Below are 25850 nucleotides of genomic sequence, written 5' to 3' on the forward strand. Positions count from 1 at the left end.
ATGGTTATTGGTGCATATCAAAATAAACAAAATAGATAGCCTATTTCATGAACTTACTTTTATGCTTTGCAGAAATAAATTCACAAAGTATGTGGGAACTGTTTTCAAACAGATAATCAGTTCTTTTTTTTCTAGTTTCCTGGTAGTGTTAGTACAGCAGTTACATCAAGGCAATGGTTCAGGGTTCAAGCTCAGTTTAAATTAGAAATAAAATTCAAAATAGTTTCTGATATAAGTTTGGATTCAGTCCAAACAAGAACGATTCAATTAATTTATTGACTTCCCTCTTAGCTATTCATTGACCCTGATTTCAAATTAATTGTCCTTTCTACTCATGCTTTGAATATCAAAAGTACTCAATGGATTATCAATAACAAATAGGTAGTTGAAGGATATCAAACCTCTTCATTCAGATGCTGGGAATGTATTACATTCCTCAACATTTGTGCCTGATGTCCTTTACTCAGACTTTGCCCTATTGACTTTAACAACCACACACTTTGTCTTAATTCCTTTGTCTCTCTGTGTAAAAACAAAACAAAAAGAAATAGGTCACTACATATCTTCTCTCTTTGCTCTCTCCTTCTAATTACTCATAAATGTCCCAACTTTTGATTCAGGAGATAAATGTCCTCCCTCTCAATACACCAGAGATGCAGCGTGGCTCAGTGTAAAGAGCCTGGGCTTCGGAGTCAGAGGTCATGAGTTCAACTCCCGGCTCTGCCACTTGTCAGCTGTGTGACTGTGGGCAAGTCACTTAACTTCTCTGTGCCTCAGTTACCTCATCTGTAAAATGGGGATTAATTGTGAGCCTCACGTGGGACGACCTGATTACCCTGTATCTCCCCCAGCGCTTAGAACAGTGCTCTGCACATACTAAGCGCTTAACAAATACCAACATTATTATTATTATTAAATGTGGTGTGTACCAGATACACACCAATTATTATTATTACCTTTAAGCTTAGCCACGTATAGTGTTATTTAGGTTGGCATAATATGCATGAACGTATTATCTGTTATGTTGAGACCTCCTTCACTTTTCATCCACTATCCCTGAGGGACAATAGAGGGCTTAGCTAGCACAGACCCTACCAGCAATCTGAAATGAAGTTTGTATTGGAATTGTAAATAACATCAAATGTTAATGGTAACTGCACCTCCCTCCCCAGCTCTAGGAGAGGAAAACTGAGGTAAACAGGTGCAGGATGGGGGCACAGAAACTAATACTGGCCCATCCACCATACCTCCTCTCACTACTTACCCCTCCTGGCGAGCGCACAATCAAAGAATGGTATTTATTGAACATTTACTGTGTGCAGAGCACCGTACAAAGTTCTTGGGACAACACAATACAGAAATACATTCCCTGCCCTCAACAAGCTTGTAGTCTAGACAGGTTGGGAGGAGTCAGGCAACATGACAGAAGTATCCAAGCTGGCAAAATAATAATAATTACAATAATAATAATAATTAAGCACTTACTATGTTTCAAGCACTGTACTAAGTACTGAGGTAGATAGATACAAGAGAGTCATATCCCACTTGGGGCTCACAATGAAAGTAGGAGGGAAATCAGATACTGAATACCCATTTTGTAAATAAGGGAACTGAGACACAGAGAAATAAGTGATATAACCAAGGTCACCCAGCAGACAAGTGGTGGACCTGGGATTAGAACCCCGGTCTTCAGACTCCCAAGCCAGGGATCTTCCCACTATGCCACTCACAAAACGGTCACTGACCCCTGCTCTAGAATATATGTAGTTATGTAGAGCCAAACAAGAATTCAATCTTGCTCATCTGGATTAAAATCAAGAACTAGGAAAAAGAAATTTACTAAGAAAAAAAAATTCTACCTCAGTGAGGTAGACTTAGTTCAAATGGACTTAGTTCATAGGCATTAGCCTCAGCAGCCTCAAAGTCTGAGTCAGGAAGTATATGATTCTTTAAACAAACAAGTGATCAAGAAAAACTGAAATTCTGACAGTTTTTAATGCCTGACAAAATGTACATAAAGCTTTTGCAACTCTTTAGTATAGAGTTAGCATATATGTGTGCTTGAGTAGCACCATACAGTAACAGAGACCCTGCGGGGTGTGGGGGAAAAAAATTTAAAGGTTTGTTTTCATGCTGAGCTTTGTTGTCTTATGTTAGGCTCTAAGTGTTTGAGACAAATCTTCTCTAGCTTGATCAAGACTTGATGTTTACTCAAAATACACCTGATTTTGCTCAGAAAGGAATCGAAGAAAAATCAAACCAGTCATGTTTTATATGCATGGGTACATTGTATCTCCCAAGAGCTTAGTTCATTGCTCTGCACATAGTAAGTGCTCAAAAAGTACCATTCCTTGAGTGTGTGTGTGTATATGAGAGAGTGAGAGACAAATCACCACTGTTTTTACTTACTAAGAAGACAACAATTTGAATGCAACCAGATGCAAGCAGTCCCCCATGACTAAAATGATCCCATTTTTCTGATTTCCTTTGATGCCAAGTATTGAACTGATTACAGCTTAAAACATTGCAAATATTTACTAAAGATAAAACCAACATACTTTAAATTGTCTTCCAAACCCTTTAGTCAACTAACATCATACTTCTGTACAGCAAAGACATTCGCAAAAACTTTGCAATTAGCAAGCAACTTTATTATACTCAATGCCCCATCTGTCTCCAACAATGTTACTAACAATTGTGTTTCTCTCTAATAATCAATAATTATGGTACTTATTAAGTATTTACTATGTGCTGGGTTAGATAACAGTTAATGACATGATCCCTGTCATTCATTCATTCAATTGTATTTATTAAGTGTTTACTGTGTGTATATCACTGTATTAAGCACTTGGGAAACTACAGTAAAACAATAAAGAGAGACAATCTCTGCCCACAATGAGCTCACAGTCTAGAGAGGGAGAGACAGACATCAATACAAATAAGAGACATCAATATGAATAAATAAAATTACAGATATATACCTAGTTGCTCAGGGGCTGGGAGAGGGGAGGAAGATTAAGGGGAACAAGCCAGGGCAATACAGAAGGGAGTGGGAGATGAAGAAAAGTGGGGCTTAGTCTGGGAAGGCCTCTTGGAGGCCATGTCCCTTCATTAAGACTTTGAAGTGGGGGAGAGTAATTGATGGATTTGAGGAGGGAGGTAGTTCCACACCAGAAGTAGGATGTGGACCAGGGGTTGGCGGTGGTATCGAGGCACAGTGAGAAGGTTACCACCAGAGGAGCGAAGTGTGCAGGCTGGTTTGTAGAAAGAGAGAGCGAGGTCAGGTAGGAAGGGGCAAAGTGATGGAGTGCTTTACGGTTATTGGTGAGGAGTTTTTGTTTGATATGGAAATGGATAGGCAACACTAGACGTTTCTGAGGAAGGCAGGTGACATGTCCTGAACGTTTCTGTAGGAAGATGATCTCGGGAGTGGAGTGAAGTATGGAATTGAATGGGGAGAGGCAGGAGGTTGGGAGATCAGCTAGGAGGCTGATGCAGTAATCTAGGAGGGATAGGATGAGCGATTGTATTAATATGGTAGGAATTGGATGGAGAATAAAGGGCAGATTTTACTGATGCTGTGAAGGTGGAACTAACAGGATTTGGCGACGGATTGAATACGTGGGTTGACTGAAAGAGAGGAGTCAAGGATAACATCAAGGCATTTGCTTAACAAATTATGTGAATAGTATATCAGCGAATATATTAAACTGGAATTCCCCTGAGTTATCGATTTAGTTAGTACACAGGGTTTAACACATCTTAACAGATCCATAGAGCTGAATCCTAGAAAAAAGTTACATGCAAATTATATCACTTCAAGACTTTTTCATGAAATAATTTATTTGCTCAGTTTTCTTTTGTCAACTGTAATTCCGCCAAATAAAGGATTTATAACAAACCACTCCAGGATACCAGTATATTGACCCGAAAGCTGCCCTTTGACTATGTGACTTATAATGACAGATGAATTTGTAAGCTTCTTTTCAGTTTTATAAGGAAAAAATTAACAACAAAAAAAAAAATCAGAAAAAGGCATTCAGGCTTGTCAATCCTGCATATATATGGTTGTCACAGAAAGAGGATTTAATTGTTTTAAATAAAGCTTGAAATGAAACAGTTCAGAATATATGAAGAAGACATCTATGTTGTTAGACAAAACGTGAAGGTCACAACTTACATATTCATATCTTCTTCCACATGACCGTGTGTTGTAAACAAAGAATATTAAACTGTTATTCATCTTTACCTAATGAACATATATTACTCTAGAGCCTAATATATAAAACATTTTTTCATCTAATATTTATTAAAGTAATATTTTCTATGCTTACCAATTAAAGGGGTTTTTGTTACAAAAGGAGAATGGGCCAACTTCTGCTATCCTGGGAGATCAGCTTGGTTTGAGTTCTAGAATAAATAAGGCTAGCTCACTGGTGATACACTTTTAAAGGAAACCCAAATAAAATTCTTAAAATAGTAGAAACTTAGTTGTGAAATTACACGGTTGCTTATTCAAAATATTTTCACCTCTTAAAATAGGGTTGTTTTCTATCGTCTGCATACTGACACTATGTACCCATATACAACCAAAATAATTTATTTTAAAGCATGTTACCTTTTACGATGATTAAATATATTTGTGTTCATTTTGGAAATATTACTGAAATTTGGGGGTAGAATTAGATTATAGTTATAAAAATTCGTTCATTCATTCATTCAATAGTATTTATTGAGCACTTACTATGTGCAGAGCACTGTACTAAGCGGTTGGAATCTTATTCACTACATTCGCAGACATTTTCAAAACAAGAATATTTAGTTTTACTCCATTCTCCCCCAACAGATGGACCTAAAAATTAGAGGTTTTAGAAAGATAAGTGAGATATCTGTCATACAAAATCATAAATTTAGTTGAAACCAAATCATTTCATTTTAAAAAGGTTTATTCTTTCTACAATACCCCTTGCAATTGTGCTCCGTAACATTCATATTTCCAAGTTTCCACTCTTCAGCCATAAAATCTGTTAGAAATGGCATATTGTTTAGTCTTATTTATTGTGCCCAGATAAATATGAATAAGGATTTATGGAACTATTTGCATAGATAGGTGTTTCAGTTACTCTACGCAGCAGGAAATGGGCGCCCTCTGGTGTCAGTTTGAATATTTTGCTAGACAAAATTATTTCTGATGCTAATAATGGACAATAATACTTCAGCAAACATATTAGAATCAATTCTTCAACAGATCAGTACTGAATTTCTAAAATGATGCTTTTTCCAAATAGGATTTATTATTTTTTGGAATTGACTAATATGAATTAATAGGAGATTGGGACATTTGCATTATTTCTTTTTTTCATTTAAGATGCATACAAAAATCTTTAAAAAAAATTACGGAGGAATTATATTTTATACTTTTTTATGGATTTGGTATGCCGGATGTAACAGAGAGAAAAACAGGAATAAATTAGCCACTGGAGACACTACTGAACTATGACCCCCAAGGTCAGACAGAATTTTCAGATTTAGCAGCTCATGAAAATATCCCCATCTACATCCCTATAGTTTTCCCCAACAACAATTCACGGGATTATGTCAATTCTGGACAGCAGCTTTATTTGAAGCATTAATGTTCTTTCCCCAAGAGCAGTGCTTTCAGAAGTGACAAATAGCACAACCATGTGGGTATTGTAGGGAATGTCATTTTTCTAAATACCTGATATTTTCATGAACATTTAAGTTCAAATATTAACAAATCTCTGAAAACAAGAAATTCTAAAAAGATGTCAGTGTTTAAATGTGAAGCAGAATACAACATTACCAAAAGAGGTGGTCAGCTCTCAAATTCTTTAGACACTAAAAGTATTAAATGTACTTATGTGGCATGGCTAGGCCCACAGTGTCAGAAAATATTGCACCTTACACTGGCTTTACTGTATTTGATTGGAATATGACCATCCCCTGGAGTCAGTATCTCAACGTCCATCCAGCTGAAAGTATTCATTTACCACATTCTCATGAGCCACAACTTCTGATAGGTTCCTATAGACAGGTTCCAAACGATTGAACGACCAACTTCCTGATGCAGCAAAATCACAGTGTGACATGGAGATCAATAGAGAGAGAGATAATGGTTTTCAATAAACTATCTAAATCAGTCTCCTTCCTCAACCCCAGCACCATTGTCTGGGAACACCCATCTCATCCCAGACAGAGGGGAGGCCCTGAGGTAGTGGAATCTGAGAAGATCATGTCGCTGTGGCTGCCTCCCCTCAATAGGAGAGAGAAGAGGCTGAGGGAGGAAGCAGGGACTGTCAGGTCACCACTGTCTCTCAAGACAACAGAAAAAGAGAAGGAGGGAGGAATCAGGGAGTGTCAGGTTGGCACCACACTGTCAGAGGACAGAGAAGAGGCGGAGGGGGGAGATCAGGAGGTATTAGGCAATCACCACCCCTCCAGTGTACAGAGAAGAGGTGGAAGAGGGACTCAGGAGGTGTCAAGCTGCCACTACTGCTCCAGAAAAGAGGCAGAGTGTGTGTGTGTGTGTGTGTGTGTGTGTGTGTGTGTGTGTGTGTGTCTTGGAGGGTGGGGGCAGAATTAGGAAGTGCCATTTCACTGCCACCCCTACAGAGGACAAAGAGGCGGTGGAGTGGGACTCCCCAAAGGGATCACATCAGTGGAGGAGGACAGAGAGGTGGCTCTAAAGGGGTAGGAATGGAGCTTGTCAAATGACCCACCTTCCTCTTCCCCAGCTCTGTCTCATTGTCTCTGGGCCACTGACTAATGTTGTTTTAAACCAGTTAGACAATGTGAAGTAGTAAGATACTGTGACAGTTTATCGGATTATCTTGAAGCACTTAGACCAACTCACTGTGGGCAGACAGCATGTCTACTGACTCTACTGTATTGTACTCTTCCAAGTATTTAGTACAGTGCTCTTCATTTTATAAGTGCTCACTATATACCACTTTTTTTTTCCTCAATGGTATTGTTAAATGTTTACTATGTGCCAGGCACTGTACTAAGCTTTGGGGAAGATAAAAGCTCATTAGGTTGTACATAGGCCATGTCCCTCATGGGACACAGAGTATTAATTTCCCATTTTGAAGATAAGATAACCAAACATGGATAAGTGAAGTGACTTGTCCAAGGACAAGTGATGGAGCTGGATTTAGAACCCAGATCATTCTGACTCCCAGGCCCATGATTTATCAACTAGACCATGCTGCTTCTTGTTGATTGATCCCGACTGACTTATCCAGAAGAACTGAACAGTCTTCCGGACAGGGAGCTAGCCTCTCAGGTTTGTCATACTGTACCCTCTCAAGTGCTCAGTGCAGTGTTCTGCACACCTTGAGTGCTCAGTAGATGCCACTGACTGACAAACAGATCGCAGTTCAAAATTACAACAATCCTAGAGTAACTGCTCCTGCATGGGATTAAACTTCATCCACATGTGTATGATATAGAGAAGAAGCGTGGCCTGGTGCACAGAGCATATGCCAGGGATCAGAGGACATGGATTCTAATCCTGGCCCCACTACTTGCCTCCTGTGTGATCTTGGGCTCGTCACTGAACTTCTCTGTCCCTCATCTGTAAAATGGGAAATGATAATGTGAGCCCTATGTCGGAAATAGACAATTCCCTGCTTGAAAGTGTGGTTTAGTGGAAAGAGCATGGGTTTGGGAGTCAGAGATTGTGGGTTCTAATCCCAGCTCTCCCATTTATCAGCTGTGTTACTTTGGGCAAGTCACTTAACTTTTCTGTGCCTCAGTATCATCTGTAAAATGGAGATTAATGTTAAAACGGTGCTTGACAAATAGTAAGTGCTTAACAAATACCATCATTATTATTATTATTATTATTATTATTATTAACTGGTATCTACCCCAGAGGTTCGTACAGTGCCTGGCACACAGTGCTTAACAAATACTGTAAAAATATATGTCACTGAGAAATTTTACATGTGCATACTGTGCAACCTAGCACATTTCACCAGTGGTACCACTGACTCTCTCCTATGCCATCCCTCAGTCTAGAGCCATTGAAATCACCTCCCAGGATTTTCCCACAGTAATAACAACAATAATCATAATAATAATAATAATTGTGGTATTTACGTGCTTAATTGCAGTATTTGTTAAGCACTTAGTCCTTGTTGGGGTGGACACAAACAAATCAGATTGGAAACATTGCCTGTCCCATGTGGGGCTAACAGTTTCAATCCCCATTTTACTGATGAGGTAAAGGGCACAGAGAAGAAAATTACTTGCCCAAGGTCACACAGCAGACAAGTGATGAAGCTGAAATTGGAACCCATGACCTTGAGACTCCCAGGCCTGTGCTCTATACACTACACCATGCTGCTTCTCAAGTTGCTTCCATTAGGCCATGCTGCTTAAGAACTGGGTCAGACACAAGCCAAGCTGGTGAGACACAGTCTCTGCCCACATGGGGCTCACAGACTAAGTAGGAGGAAGTACAGGTATAGAATCCCTATTTCATAACTAAGGAAACTGAGGTATACAGAAGTTAAATGACTAACTCAAGGTCATACTTCAGGCAAGTGGAAGAGCCAGGATTCGAAGCCTGGCCCCTTAAGTGACTTGGCCAATGTCACACTTCAGTCATTCAATCACATTTATTGAGCACTTACAGTGTGCAGAGCACTGTACTAAGCACTTGGAAAGTACAATTCAGCAATAGAGAGAGAGACAATCCCTGCCCACAACAGGCTCACCGTCTGGCGGGGAGACAGACATCAATACAAGTAAACTTCAGGCAAGTGGTAGAGCCAGGGTCAGTACCCTTTTCTCCTGACTCCCAGGTCCATTTTCTTTCCAAAAGGAAGATACTTCTGAAGGGTAGGCCACAATACCAATGATGCCATTTGTTAAGCACTTACTATGTGACAGGCATTGTACTAGGGTTGATACAAGCAAATCAAGTTGGATACACTCCCTGTCCCACATAGGCCTCACAATCTCAATCCTCATTTTACACATGAGGTAACTGAGCACCAAAGAAGTGAAGTGACTTGCCCAAGGTCACACAGCAGACAATGGGTGGAGCCAGGATTAAAACCCATGACCTTCAGACTCCAGGCCTGTGCTCCATCCACTACACAATGCTGCTTCTCAATCAAATCTTTCATCACCATCATAATCTAAGGTTGTACCCTGAGACAGTTGTTTCATGCACATATCATCTGAAGCCAGCCCTGGTACTGTCAACCTCTTTAAATGCTGAACCTTTCTAAAAGGCAAGAAACTCTAATCATCTTTCTTCATTGACTCACAATAAGTAAATGGTATTTGTTAAGCGCTTACTATGTGCAAAGCACTGTTCTAAGCGCTGGGGGATACAAGGTAATCAGGTTGTCCCACGTGGGGCTCACAGTTTTTTAATCCCCATTTTACAGATGAGGTAACTGAGGCACAGAGAAGTTAAGTGACTTGCCCAAAGTCACACAGCAGACAAGTGGTGGAGCTGGGATTCGAACCCATGAACTCTGACTCCCAAGCCCGCGCTCTTTCCACTGTACCATGCTGCTTCTCCAATAAGCTATTATTGCTTTCCTTTTAGAAGCAATGGCTCTAAATAATTTCCTATTACCTTTCATTACTCAGGCATTATAACCTGAGACTTCTTTTACCCTGATTTCAACAGGATACTACAATGCTTTTCATCGTTTTCTGAGTTTGAACATGATAGCAATCGAACAATCCTAGCTCATTTATTTTTACAAACCTTGGCCTTCATGAAAACTGGAGACAATATACCTTGATAGGGAGAGTTAGAAACTCAGTTTCTATAGAAAAAGGTATGATGAATACTGATTCCAAAAGCTACTGAGACACTTTAAATCACAGGTTCCTCAAGCAGCAGTGGAACCTACTAAAGATTATAGAACAAGTCTTCCCATGGATTGGACTATGGGGTCTTTAAATCCCTAGAAAACTCACTCCTGATTGGACTCCCAGGTGGTGACAGATTGAGGAACTCTTGGAAAAGAAAATAACCATTCAGATTTATAAAATGGGTTTTTAACAATTCTATAAATTTGAATTTTGCTATGAAATTAGACAAGGAATCCTTTCAACTCAGGAAATAGCAGACTTTCCAGATACAATGCTAATTTTAATGGGAGTGATTCACAGTGGAAAGAACTAAGACCTGTTTCCCAGTAAAGTATTAGCTTTTCTCAAGCATGGGATCGTTTTCCTGAATTTACATTTCACGATAAATCAGTATCCAATTCCTCACAGTGGAGCACTAGATAGTCACTTTTGCCACGAAGCATTTTTGGCTGGAAGGCTGCTGAGGCCGCTGAAAACTGGCAAACCAGAACCTCTCACTCTTGCTGTGGTCAATCCCTTTCCTGGGGAATTTGAGGGCAAGGGACTGGAAAGTAGATGAGGAAGATGGGTGGTGATGGATGGATGGTTTCCTCATGAATTCCTAATCTGGGTATCTGGGCTCACTACAGATGCAATCTGCATATCCTCTGGAACTCCCATTCATCCATTCATTCATTCAATCGTATCCCAGATAGCTGCTACCTCTTATACTGTGCCATCTTATTAATTAATAAGTAGTCCATTTATGTTTGAAAGATTCTTGTTGCCATTGTATAATATATCCTGTCAATTTATTTGTTTAGTCTAACATCACAAGGTCATCTTAATTCCACTAAGTGCACCATGGAATCAAACATCCCACTCCCCAACCCACCACTTCAGTAGTTAGGGCCAAGCTAATCATCATCATCTCCATCACCTTCAAATATCAAGTTAACTTTGGTTCTTTTCATTGAGGATTAAAACAACAAAGTTTACACCACAATAGCAGAAGAAAGAGGAATACTGAGTGAAGACATCATCAGCAGATTAAAATCAACAGCTATGCCAAACACAGATCAGGTTAGAATATGATCTTAAATGGTACCTTTCTTGACCTGAGAATGAAGCCAACATTTACTGCTCCAGAACTCCTAAATCAAAAGCATCAATTGAGTGCCTATTCTTTATCCCTCACTGTAAAAGAAGTTGACGGAAATTACAAAGATGTCAAACAAGGTATATTTCCCATCCAAGTGTTTACTGTCATGGGAAGAAGCTTACAGTTAGAAACTCTGCATTCAGATATCAGTTCAAGAACTTGAGTGCCTTATCTTCAGATTTTTCTTTGATTTCTTTCTAAATCTAAAATTGACATCTCCTCCAGGAAACCTTTCCTGATTAATATCTCAACTCCCCACCCTATCCTTCCCACCTGACTCCGTATTACTTAAACATTTATGTGCATACCTCTCTCATTCACCTGTGTTTGTGAATATATCCTTAAAGTTGATTGCTTCCCCAGCTGATAATATATTTTAATGTCTGTCTCCCTCTAGATTGAAGGCTCCATGAGGGAAGGGATCATGTCTACTGTATTGAACTCTCTGAAATGCTTAGTAAAGTACTCCACACTCAGTAAGCACTCAATAAATGATTAATTCAATCTCAACATTCAAGTCATGTAAACTCAACACCTTTAAAATTTATGTCACCAATCCTAAACTACATTCATATATATTTAGTTATATTTACATACTCTTGAAACTTCCATTAATACCCTTATTCTCTATCTAATTTGTAAATAATCAATGTCTTCTCCATTAGAATATTAGTTCGCTGAGGGCAGGGTTTGAACATTTTGCTTCTGTTTTATTTCCAGAAGTGCTTAGTACAGTGTTTTGCATGCCATAGGTGTTCAGCAAATACCATGAATGGTTACCGTGACTATTATAAAAAAATCAATAAATTAAGAAAAGAAGAAGAGTAGCTAAAAGCAATAAGAGAACTAACTAGTTCTTAATACCAATGCTAAAGTGATTGTTAACTAACGGGTGTCTTGGAAGCATTGAAATGAAGAAAGTAATACTCAGAAAAGCTCTAGCTCACTGCATGGTTCAAAAAGTTGAAAGACTAAGTGGCTCACAGATATTCTCCAGAGTTCTGGCAGAATTAAAAAATCCAGGTTTACTAACCTGACATGAAGTCCGTGGAAACAAATCAGTTTGAAAGAATTTGATTTGCCTTTTGGCAATGCCTCCTCTCAGTAAAGTGACAAGTGGTGTAAGGAACACACTGTATCATTTCATAAATACAATTTGTCTTGCTGCAGTGAAACAAGTCATTCTCAAATGTAATGAAACCTATAGGACCAGATCCACAGAGATTTTCCTGAGTGCTATTCCTGCCAGAACACTAATTTATATAAGTGTCCAGTTGCATTTTAGAACAATAGGTTCCAGTGAATTCATTTCATTGTCAGAAAGCATTATTAACACTAGGGAATTGACATTTCTGCATATATTTTATAGGGACAGATTTAGGCTAACCCCTTCAAAGTTAAAAACATACTCATGTAGCTGTAAATATCTGCAACAGAAGTTTCATTTGGAGTGAACTGAAGTTTTACAGCAATTCAATAATACAATCACATATGTAAAGACTTAGGGAAAATGATAATTTACTCATCAAGGCTGCACTTCTGTTACAAACGAAATCAGTTGATTTAATTACTAAATGAAGTGTTAAATACACCTTCACACTAAGTGGCTTCCAGATTCTACTCTTACTGTAGCTGACACAGGAGAAAATGCATTCTTTTCATAACTTAAAAGTGCTCCGTGTCAACATTTTAAAGCAAATACCCATCAATTACATTTTAATACCAACTAGATTATTTCTTGGTCACTCAGGAAAATTTGGATTGAAAGTGAATATCACTCACATGCAGATTAGCATTTAGAGGGACACAGATTACAAGAAAAGCCTTTCTTGCTAAACTGAGAAATACAATATTTTAGGCCATCTGGATTGGACCTGATGCTAATGAATATTCATGTATTAAATCTGTGCGATGCCTCTTCTGATGCTCCTTCCAAGTGTATTTTGGCCCTGTCGGCTAAAATTTATGCCTATATTAGGAAAAAATCACATATTCCTAAGTGTTGATGTGATGGTACCAATTCTTTTAGCAGTGGTGTAAGGATATCTAGCTATTAGGTAGGGGGAGAAAAAGAGAGAAGGGCTCTAAGAGTCAATAAACAACATTCATTCATTCAGTTATATTTACTGAGTGCTTACTTTGTGAAGAGCACGGTACTAAGCGCTTGGGAGAGTACACTATAACAATTAGAAGACATATTCCCTGCCCCCAATGAGCTTGAAGTCTAGAGGGGGAGAGACAACATTAATATAAATAAATTACAGATATGGACATATGGGGGCAAGGGGGGAATAAAAAGAACAAGTCAGCATGATGCGGAAGGAAGTGGAAGAAGAGGAAATAAGGGCTTAATCAGGAAGGCCTCTTGGAGGAGATGTGCCTTCAATAAAGCTCTGAAGTGGGGGATAGTAATTGTCTGTTGCATTTGAGGAGAAAGGGCATTCCAGGTCAGAGGAAGATGTGGGCGAGGAGTCAGCGGCAAGATAGGTGAGATGGAGTAACAGTGAGAAGGTGGTTGTACCAGTTGTCTGGATGGTGGTGCAGGAATGTCTTGATACTGGGGCGAGAGGATCAAAGAGGGAAGGACCATCAAAATCCTTTACCCACTTGGCCAAACAGAGAGGCAGGACAGTCTGAGGGACTCTCTTCAGAGACACGTATTCACTGCTCTGAGCCTACAAGTAAAATATATATCTTTGACAAACAAAAATCATCATACTAAAACATGCACTTCACAGGCTAAAAATCAATGAGTGACTTTGTCTTTCCACTTCACAGCTACTGAATCTCGGTACAGGTAGGTCTATTTGAGGTTCTTGAAGCAATGGTGTTCTGCAAAAGGCTGAAAATGGGTTTCTCAGAATCCTTAGCACTAAGGTTCACTGCTTGGAACACTGACTTTGAAACTCAGTTAGGGATGCTTTAGGCCTATTCTTGCCACCCCCACCTTCTGCTTGCACTACAGAGGGGACAGTCTCAACAAAGAACATGACCTTAAGAAATTTTCTATTTCCCTCCTTAGTACAGTGCTCTACACACAGTCGGTGCTCAGTAGGTACTGCAGATGGATTCCACAGAGTTGATTTAATTTCAGAAATTCTCAAAAATAAAATCACATTTGTCTTCTAATCAGCCAACAAGTTCATTTTCATTTATTCTGGTTTTGATTTAGCTTTAGTACAATACATATCTGTTTTAATTCAAGGCAACTTGAGCATTAGCAATGGAATTGCTGGGTCAGACCAACTGCCTATCCCATCTGGTATTCAATTTCTAAGGGTGGCAACTGGCAACCTGGTAGAAAATGCTAGTGTTTTTAAATGACAGCCAGTTTCCCTTGTCCTAATACAGTGCTTGGATCTCAGCAGGTGGTCAATAAACGCTATCAATTGATAGCAGCACTTTAAATGGAATTCAAGAACATCAAGAATGAATTCCAGCATAAAAGTAACAATTCTAGATAGAAATATCCTCTATGGTGATTCCAAAATGAAATGGCTTGCATTTCATTCTCAAAATGTAACTTAGATGTAGCTAGAACCGAGATTATTGCCCCTCTATTATGGGAAACCTTGAGGCACAAATTAGTTCATAAATTCACCCTAGTTCACCCATAGTTGTGTCTATGTATAAAGTATAAAGGTCAAGCAATCCCCTGGAGAATTGAAGTAGAGGGATCTGCTTTTGAGGGAGAAAGAAAAAATCAGGAGGATTCAACATGAGAAACCGCATGACCTAATGGATAGAACACAGGCATAGGAATCAAAAGGATTCTTGGGTAGCTGGGTTTTACTCCTAGTTCTGCCACTTGTCTGCTGTGTTACCTTGGGCAAATCACTTAACTTCTCTGGGCGTCAGGTACATATTTTGTAAAATGGGGATTAAGACTGTGAGCCCCTTGAGGGACAGGGACTCTGTCCAACCTGATTATTTTGTATCTACTCCAGCACTTAGTACAGTGCCTGGCACATAGTAAGCAGTTAAACACCATTAAAAGAAAAGTAAACTAAAAAAATTTATCCTAACGCAATGCCTAAAATGATGTCATTTATTAGGCAGGGATTTATTAAGCAAGGAATGTGTCTGTTACATTGCTATATTGTACTCTCCTGGGCAGGGAACATGTCTGCTAATTCAGTTGTACTGTATTCTCCCAATCACTTAGTACAGCTCTACATATTCATTCATTCATTCAATAGTATTTATTGAGCGCTTACTATGTGCAGAGCACTGTACTAAGCGCTTGGGATGAACAAGTCGGCAACAGATAGAGACAGTCCCTGCCGTTTGACGGGCTTATAGTCTAATCTGGGGAGACGGACAGACAAGAACAATGGCAATAAATAGAGTCAAGGGGAAGAACATTTCGTAAAAACAATGGCAACTAAATAGAATCAAGGCGATGTACAATTCATTAACAAAATAAATAGGGTAACGAAAATATATACAGTTGAGCGGACGAGTACAGTGCTGTGGGGATGGGAAGGGAGAGGTGGAGGAGCAGAGGGAAAAGGGGAAAAAGAGGGTTTAGCTGCGGAGAGGTAAAGGGGGGATGGCAGAGGGAGTAGAGGGAGAAGAGGAGCTCAGTCTGGGAATGCCTCTTGGAGGAGGTGAGTTTTAAGTAGGGTTTTGAAGAGGGAAAGAGAATCAGATTGGCGGAGGTGAGGAGGGAAGGCATTCCAGGACCGCGGGAGGACGTGACCCAGGGGTCGACGGCGGGATAGGCGAGACCAAGGGACGGTGAGGAGGTGGGCGGCAGAGGAGCGGAGCGTGCGTGTGGGTGGGTGGTAGAAAGAGAGAAGGGAGGAGAGGTAGGAAGGTGCAAGGTGATGGAGAGCCTTGAAGCCTAGAGTGAGGAGTTTTTGTTTGGAGCGGAGATTGATAGGCAACCACTGGAGTTGTTTAAGAAGGGGAGTGACATGCCCAGATAGTTTCTGCAGGAAGATGAGCCGGGCAGCGGAGTGAAGAATAGACTGGAGCGGGGCGAGAGAGGAGGAAGGGAGGTCAGAGAGAAGGCTGACACAGTAGTCTAGCCGGGATATAATGAGAGCCCGTAACAGTAAGGTAACCGTTTGGGTGGAGAGGAAAGGGCGGATCTTGGCGATATTGTAGAGGTGAAACCGGCAGGTCTTGGTAACGGATAGGATGTGTGGGGTGAACGAGAGAGACGAGTCAAGGATGACACCGAGATTGCGGGCCTGAGAGACGGGAAGGATGGTCGCGCCATCCACGGTGATAGAGAAGTCTGGGAGAGGACCGGGTTTGGGAGGGAAGATGAGGAGCTCAGTCTTGCTCATGTTGAGTTTTAGGTGGCAGGCCGACATCCAGGTGGAGACGTCCTGGAGGCAGGAGGAGATGCGAGCCTGAAGGGAGGGGGAGAGGACAGGGGCAGAGATGTAGATCTGCGTGTCATCTGCGTAGAGATGGTAGTCAAAGCCGTGAGAGCGAATGAGTTCACCGAGGGAGTGAGTGTAAATGGAGAACAGAAGAGGGCCAAGAACTGACCCTTGAGGAACTCCAACAGTTAAAGGATGGGAGGGGGAGGAGGCTCCAGCGAAGGAGACCGACAATGACCGGCCAGAGAGGTAAGAGGAGAACCAGAAGAGGACGGAGTCCGTGAAGCCAAGGTGAGATAAGGTACGGAGGAGGAGGGGATGGTCGACAGTGTCAAAGGCAGCAGAGAGGTCAAGGAGGATCAGAATGGAGTAGGAGCCATTGGATTTGGCAAGAAGGAGGTCATGGGTGACCTTAGAGAGAGCGGTCTCAGTAGAGTGGAGGGGACGGAAGCCAGATTGGAGGGGGTCTAGGAGAGAATGGGAGTTAAGGAATTCTAAGCATCGATTGTAGACGACTCGTTCTAGGATTTTGGAAAGGAAGGGTAATAGGGAGATAGGGCGATAACTGGAGGGGGAAGTGGGGTCAAGAGCGGGTTTTTTTAGGATGGGGGAGACGTGCGCATGTTTGAAGGCAGAGGGGAAGGAGCCACTGGAGATTGAGTGGTTAAAAATAGAAGTTAAGGGAGGTAGGAGGGCAGGGGCGATGGTTTTAAGAAGGTGAGAGGGAATGGGGTCCGAGGCGCAGGTGGAGGGGGTGGCACTTGCGAGGAGGGAGATCTCCTCTGAGGATACTGCAGGGAAGGATGGGAAAGTAGGGGAGGGGGTTGGTGGGGGGGAGGGGAGAGGCGGAGGGGTGACTTTAGGGAGCTCAGGCCTGATCGTGTTGATTTTCGTGAGGAAATAGGTGGCCAGATCATTGGGGGTGAGAGATGGGGGAGGGGGAGGAACAGGGGGCCTAAGGAGAGAGTTAAAGGTCCGGAACAATCGGCGGGGGTGACGGGCATGGGTGTCGATGAGGGAGGAGAAGAAGCTTTGCCTGGCGGAGGAGAGGGCAGAGTTAAGGCAGGAAAGGATAAATTTGAAGTGTGTGAGGTCGGCTTGGTGCTTGAACTTTCACTAGCAGCGCTCAGCAGCTCGAGCATAGGAGCGTAGGAGGTGGACTGAGGAGGTGATCCAGGGCTGTGGGTTAGTGGAGCGAGAGCGGCGGAGGGAAAGGGGGGCGAGAGAGTCGAGATGAGTAGAGAGGGTGGAGTTGAGAGCGGAGACCTGATCGTCGAGAGTGGGAAGAGAGGACAGGGCGGCAAGGTGAGGAGAGATGCTATTGGAAAGACGGATGGGATCGAGAGAGCGGAGGTCTCTGTGGGGCAGTAGTGAAGATTTGCAGGGGGAGGGAGTGTGAGAGATGAGGCAGGTGAGAAGATTATGGTCAGAGAGAGGGATTTCAGAGTTGGTGAGGGAGGAGATAGTGCAGCGGTAGGAGATGACGAGATCGAGGGTGTGACCGAGTCGGTGAGTGGGCGCGGTATGATGGAGGAGGAGGTCGGCAGAGTCGAGGAGGGATAGCAGGCGGGCGGCAGAGGAGTTGTATACTAAGTGCTAAATAAATACAATTGATTGATACCAGAAGACACCTCAACTTGGCCTTCACTGTGTTGTATATAGGTTATAAGTTGGGTACATAGGACTCCAAAAGGGAGGTACTTGAATTTGTTCCATGTAAGGTCTTGGGAGATAAATGCTTAACTTGAAGAGAACACTAAAGTTTTGCTATTATGTAAACAGGTGAAGTGAAAAATAAACTACAAAGAAATATATGCTTTAATTTGGAGAGCACGTGGGCCAAGATCAGGACACTTTTTTGATTCCTAACTAGTCTATGGAAGAGAACAAAGACAAGGTCGTGATTGCCCTACCAAACATAATATTACAAATGAGATTTTGACATGATAATCACAGTCCAATAATGATTTTCTTTCTGTGGATGATTATTGGGAGGGATAATTGTGGAGAGAGAACATTGTTAATACCATTTAATCTAGCACAACTGTTTTAAGTCCCACAGATCATTAAAATTCTTACATTTGGGGGACAAGTATATGCAGGAATAAGATCTCTCAGCATTTGTGCTTTGAAAGCAGCAAAGGAGAGGGTTGAGCTGCTTTTTGGATGGAGAAGGATGAAGTGTAATTGCTAGAGGTCTGATTATTGGATCAATTGTATTTAATATTTTCAAGAACTACCTGCACAAAGAGGTACGGCAGTGTGGCCGAGCAGAAAGAGCAAATAATTAAAACTGTCCGGAGGACATAACTACAGGGTTGGGTATTTTTTTTTTAGGGTGCTTCCTATTGAAGATTTGCAGTCTACAAGTTTCAGTGCTGTCATCTATTCTGAGTAGATTGGAATCTGCTGTAGGGCATATTTCTTTCTTGACTTTAACTGTTCAATAAGTCAATTGTCTCTCTCTACTCACCTAGAAAAAAGATGCAGTTAATTTATTTAAATAGCCTAACAAGCAAACACAGGGGGCAAAAGGCATTTTAAGGTTTCCCAGAGCAATTCTGTTTAAGAGCTAGCTTTTCAATCACAAAGTATCCAATTATTGAATATATTCACTTTGTACTCTGCCCCCTGCTGTTTTGGAGCATTTTCAACTAAGTGTCTGTGTTGGCATCAGTGGAATCACAGTTAAAACAAAATGCTTCCCTGATTAAAGGTCCTTGAGTATAATTCACTTGCATGTGCAGCTTTTTAAAAAATCACAAGTACAGAGAAGAACCACAGATGAACACTCAGGAGAGAACAATGATGCTGAAGAATCACAGAGTGGGAAAAGGGAGGGCTTTAGGAAACCGAAAGCCTTTAGATTTGTATATTCTGCAAATTGTACTGAGTTAAGAGATTAATCAGGAGTGTTATTACCTCTAAAGCACCAACTGCTTGTACCAGGGCTATTGCTTCCACTATCCCTCCTTTCCTCAGCATTCCACAGATGGCACAGGCAATCGAAGTGAGCAATCACCTATATGACCAAAGGGCCATCAGGGTTCAGCTTCTGAAACTAGCCTGGGTTCTGTTATCATTACTATAATCTGCCTCCTGCATAAGTACAGCTGCTACAGTTACAAAACATCACAAACACTGCTGTTAGCAAATATTAAAATGAAGGCAAAAAAAATTACCAAAAAACCCCCAAGTCAAAACACTCCCCCAACACACTCCCTCCACCAAATTGCTAGAGCGGAAATAATTCCTAGGCAAGATAATATGTGTGTGTTGGTGGGGGGGAAGAGGGGAGAAGAGGGGTGTAGGGATTTTTGCAAGGAACAGCCTTAGGGTTAGGGTTAATAGGGCTCTTTTTTCTTTTCTTTACCCGTGTAATAATGACTTGTTGATTTTCCAGGTATCACTAATTGTTTCTTCATGTGAATGTGGCAGTATACTTGGGCAAACCAATGAATGTAGAAAAAAAGAGGTACTATACATGTTAAACAAAATACCCGTTTTCCCACCATGATAAAGAATGTGTATTCTTAATCTTCTGCATAATTTTGGTTTCCCTGGTCTACTGTTTAAGGTAATCACACACAGATTAGCACCTGTCATTTGAAGCTAGTTGTTTCCTTATCAGTCCTTGTGCCCTCCTACATAGAAGGCAATAATAAAAATAATAATTATGGAATTTGTTAAGCACTTACTATGTGCCAAGCACTGTTGTAAGCACTGGAGTAGATACAAGATTGTGCCACGTGAGGCTCACAGTTTTAATTCCCATATTACAGGTGAGGTAACAGGCACAGAAAAGTTAAGTGACATGCCCAAGTTCACACAGAAGACAAATGGCAGAGCCAGGATTAGAACCACTTCTTTTGACACCCAAACCTGTGCTCTTGCCACTAGGCCATGCTGCTTCCACATGGCAGAGGTTGTGTCAGATTATTACTTTGCATCTACCCTAGCTTTTAGTACAGTGCGTGGCACATAGTAAGACATTAACAAATGCCACCATTATTAATATCCTCCCTCTAATTGTGTTGAAACTGCTTAGTATTCACTCTAACAACATTGGCTCCTGTCAAACTCGAATGAACCATTGTTTCCATGAAGGTGCAAAACATTAAGTCCGGAGTGCAAGGTACAGAACTCTTTGGCCATCGCTTAGACTTGGGATGCCATTTTATTCATTCATTTATTCAACTGTATTTATTAAGCGCTTATTGAGGGCAGGGCATTATGTCACAAATCTTACATTTCAGCAGATGGGACAGGAGTCAAGAATTTCCTTCTCTGGCTCTAATCTCTGTTTAGCTCTGCCAACCACAAGTAGCTGTGTGAGTCGGTGAGAAGGGAAAGTTGAATTTATTCTTCTTTGTCCGGTACATATTGTGAGATTTTCTCTGTTTATGGGACAGATGCTAAAGTGCCCGTGCGTGTGTGTGCATGTGTATAAAAGTTGTGTGTGTACTGTAGCTTTTGTTGTTTTCAACTCAGCCTCTTGGTGTCAGGATTTTCTTAAAAAGTCTCTGTTCTAATTCACTGCAAATCTAACTGCTGTTATCTAGGCTATGCTGCTCTTTGATGTTATATCTCAACGGTCACAGCTATATCACCCGGGGTTTTGCAAATTGTCCAAAAAAAAAAAAAGTATTCAACATTTCCCCTATTTCTTTTGCTCCCACTTCAGCTTTTACGGTGCTCTGATACTCTGCATTCTCACCTGTCTTTGGGTAAGAACGGAACACTGTGGATGAATTAGCAACTTCTCTCTCACTGTAGCAGAAAGATAAATGGCCTCCAAATGCACCTTTCTTGCATCGGAGTTGGAGTTAGAGCCCTGGACTCCTCACTTCCAGTCAAATACTTTTCCCATTATGCCTCTTGTTTTATCCAATAATTTGGAATAGATATTGCCTGACCATTTTGTCTGAATTTTAAGCAGAACTTAGTTATGTCTTCATTAGGCTTCTCCTAGTATTTCTAGGTCACCTACTAATAATAATTGAAGTATTAAATATTTCCTAGGTGCTAAGTAAGCACTGTACTAAGCACTAGAGTAGATATAAGACAATCAGGTGGGACACCGTCCCTGTCCTAGGTGGGGTTAACTGTCTAAGGGAGAAGGAGAACAGGTATTTTAACCTCATTTTACAGATGAGGAAATGCAAGCACAAAGAAGTTTTGTGAATTGCCCAACATCACAGAGTAGACAAGTGGCAGAGCCAGCATTAGAACCCAAGTCCCATGATTCCCAAGCTCTTTTCACTAGGCAACACTGTTTCCCACACTCTGCCATATGCAAAGCACTGTTCTAAGTGCTTGGGAGAGAATAATAGAGCTCATACATGTGGTCCCTGTTCTCAAGGAGCTTAAAACCTAGTTTGGGAGAAGACATTAATTTACACGTAGGAAAAGAAAGTAAAAGGGAATATGTATATAAATTTCTTCTGAAGAGATGTACTCAAGTGCTAGGGTGATTGTGAGCACAAAAGTGCTTTGGTAGTTGCAGAAATGCTTAAGTGACAGTTATGGGAAATAACATCCAGGAGTTACAGCCCAGCTGTTCAAAAGAAAGTTTTCTAAGTCTGGTCTTGTTGAGATCCTGTCAAATTTTCTCCCAGCATAAAAATGAAGGATGCTCCATGGTATTTCCTATTTGATCACAGCAGCCCACAAATCCTGAAATGGAAGGTTCTTGGTTACATGCTTCTTCATAGGCCATGAATCTTACAGCACTGAATCAATCATTTATATTTATTTAGAGCTTACAGAGTGCAGAGCACTGTACTAAAGTGCTTGGGAGAATACAGTGTAACAGAGTTGTTAGACATGATCTCTGCTCACTGTGAGTTTACAGTCTAGAGGAAATAGACATTAAAATAACCTACATATACATACCATAAGCTCACTATGGGCAGGGAATGAGTCTACAATTCTGTTATTTTGTATTCTCCCAAGTACCCAGTACAGTGCTCTGTACACACAGTAAGCGGTCAATAAATACGACGTTGCAACGTACTTCAGGGCTGGAGGTGAAGTGAATATTAAGTGCTTAAATGGTACAGATCTACTGAAGTCTGCTACAACCTCTGTCCTCTGTCTTCTTTCCTTATGACCATTCATCTTCTCAGGACCCGAGACTGCCTCAGGGAAGCAGGAAGTTTGGGGAGGTTAGGGAAAAGGAGGAATAGAAAAAGGATGAAATGTTCACTGTCATCAAGTATCATCTGCAGATGGATTCAGTGAATTCAGGATTTACAAAGCCCAGAGACCATTAAAGAAGCTCTCTTTTGATATCAAATATTTGCTAAAATGACCATTTCCCCAAGAAAAGGTTAGATGAGGCTATACATATTATAGAGCATAGGCTGGTAGAGAAAACCTGAAGTCAATCTTCCTGCCTCCAGAAACAATCAGCTGGAAGGTTATCTACTATCTTTTTATAAGATGTCAGAAGAGAGTTTAGAAACCTATCCTTTTCTTAGCAATCTTGAAGTAGCATGGGGGTTGACTAAGGATTAACTTTTCCTGTGAGCCATACCATTCCATCAATACTCCATCACATTCTTTCTCTTCTGAACAACACTGCATTGCTGAATCAGATTCAGCAAGAAAACAAGTAAAATAAGGACAACCAGATTATATATCTCTGATAATGTCTTCTCTGTCACTCCGCTAATTCACTGTCTTAAAGACATCACATACATATTAATGTTTTTGCTACATATTTAAAGCAACCAATTTTGTCTGCAGCTGCATAGGCCAGTAGGCCAGATGAATCATCAGTTTTAAAATACAATGAAACCAACTGATGACAGCTGAGAATCGTGGCTCTGGAATTTGGAAACTGTGCTGTTTGTACAAGGCCAGTAGCTCACAGGGTATTTCATTACAATTGTTATCCCTGAGTCCAAGTGTGACCCCTGTTCAGGAAGAATAGGTTTTCCCAAATCTCCCATGAGGCATATTTGTGCATAATTCCATATAGGTAGGCACCATTCACAAGCAGTGTCACAAGAGGATGTTTCCTACCGTTAGCGGGTGGCTTACTGACTATCCCCGTTTCAAATGCAACATTTCCAAAAGTGCCTCAGAGTGATGCAGAAACAGAACTGGCAGTTATGCTACAGTAATAAAATCACTGGTCATTCCATTTGCTCCACACACAGTAAGTTCTTAGAAAATACCAGTTGAATTGCTTAATATCGATTAGTTTTGGGTGTGCTTTGGGAAAATGTCCAAATCAGGAAAACATTTTGCAGAAAATTGCAGGCAAGGACTACAAAGACTGATTTATCTGAATCAGTCAAGGTGCGACCCTGGGGTGGATGTAGAGGGGAAATCTCTATATTCAAGCTTTAATGTAATGTCCTAACAGCCTACAGAAGCCTGACCAAACTCCCAGGTCTCAGGAATTTAGGTTTGGATGGAGAAGGGTAAGTTTATTTGGACTTTTCCCCAGCAACCCAACTCTTGATTTCATTAAGAAAGTTTCAGTGGATAGAGATAGATGCTTTTATATCCCTCAATAATAATGGTTGTAGTATTTGTCAAGCACTCATTATGTGCCAAGCATTAAGGTAGATACAAATTAATCAGTTTGTACACAGTCCCAGTCACACCTGGAGCTCACAATCTAAGGAAAACAGGCAATGAATTTCTACTTTACACATGAGCTATCTGAGGCACAGAAAAGTTAAGTGACTTATACAAGGTCACACAGCAGACACATGTTAGAGCAGGGATTAGAGCCCAGATCCTTCTACTCTGGGGTCATGGTCTACTTTGGAGTATATGTGAAGCAACAATATAAAATCCTGATCAGTTTAGCTATTTTTTTCCAAATATCAGTTTCCATCTTACATCAGTAATGCAATAGATCAATTTCTGTCAGCCCATGCACCAATCATTTTTCTTAGGCAACAAGCACTGGTGAAGACTCTACAGCACATCAGCTATTCCTTAGAAGTGTATTGGGTTTGTTCTTTCACTTTATCAACAAAGAAGATAATGTATCACATAAGGCAAAATCTTTTTGTGTGGAAATTCAATTCTATGTTAATAATAAAGATATCAAACTCTTATCTTTCTAATCCTGGAAATAATAATAATGTTGGTATTTGTTAAGCGCTTACTATGGGCCGAGCCCTGTTCTAAGCGCTGGGGTAGACAGAGGAGAATCAGGTTGTCCCACGTGGGGCTCACAGTCTTAATCCCCATTTTACAGATGAGGTCACTGAGGCACGGAGAACTTAAGTGACTCGCCCACAGTCACACAGCTGATAAGTGGCCGAGCGGGATTCGAACCCATGACCTCTGACTCCAAAGCCCGGGCTCTTTCCACTGAAAGAATTGTTGCTGTAACTGCTTGAATTTTAAATGTCACACCTGCTTTTTGAAAGGAACAAAATGTTTCTTTTGTAGATTGAATTCTTTAAAAGACATGACAACAATTAAAGTAGTAAAATGACTTCTATTTTTAATTTCAACCCTTACAGTGCAACAAGGCGAAGAGCCCAACTTTCTCTACTTTTCAGTCAAGGTTCCAATCAAGCAGCAGCATGACCTAGTGGGAAGAGCATGGACCTGTGTTCTAATGTCAGTGCAGCCAGTTGCTTGCTATGTGACCTTGGACAAGTCGCTTAACTTCTCTGTGCCTTATTTCTCCTCCTTCTTAGACTGTAACTTCCATGGAGGACAGGGATGGTCACCAACCTCATTAATTTGCATCTCCCCCAGAACTTAGAACAGTCTTTGACCCATAGTACACAAGTGCTTAATAACAAGTACCATAAAGACACAAAACAAAACAAAAACCAACAACAACTCCCAGATGTTTGGAGCTTTCCAAGAGCTTGAAATAAGTAGCAGGAAATCAAGACATGATTCAACACAAACATTTCAGGGACCCTGTTGGATTGAAATGGAGTAACCTCCCTCCATTCTTTTCACTGCCCTATTTTACAAAGAAATAAAATGGGACAGTTAGCTCACGGGAAGGTTAGGGAAGGAGGAGCAATGACATCAACTCATTCCTTTCTGGCTATGCAGTCAACTTTTTAAAAATACAAAATCATCAGAATACCAAATATATCAGTTCATGATCCACAAAAAAAAAAAGGGGAGAAATTCAGTGAGGGCACAGTAGATCTCAGTGTTTTACATTTAAAACACATGTATTCTCCAAAAGTAGGCATGTATCTTCATTTAACTAGGAGTTTTAAAAATGTAGTTGAATATGAGTCTATTTAAATATCAGTAGCATGACTCAGACAAAATGACTGATGCAGATGAGTGCTGAAGAATGAGATTACCCTTTGACAGAGAAGTACCAACTTCAACAGGAAAAAGCCAAGTACAATGTTAGGAGGATTTCTATTAGTTTAGGTGTTCTGGAAGGAGGTAGTGATCTAATGGACTGCTTGAGAGAATTGCCCAATTTCAAGGTGAACTCAGAGTACAGGTAAGACATCAATTAATCATCAGTAAGCAATACGCCAATTCTAAGCTCC

Source organism: Ornithorhynchus anatinus, chromosome 17, assembly GCF_004115215.2.
Source record: "Ornithorhynchus anatinus isolate Pmale09 chromosome 17, mOrnAna1.pri.v4, whole genome shotgun sequence".
Taxonomy (NCBI): domain Eukaryota; kingdom Metazoa; phylum Chordata; class Mammalia; order Monotremata; family Ornithorhynchidae; genus Ornithorhynchus; species Ornithorhynchus anatinus.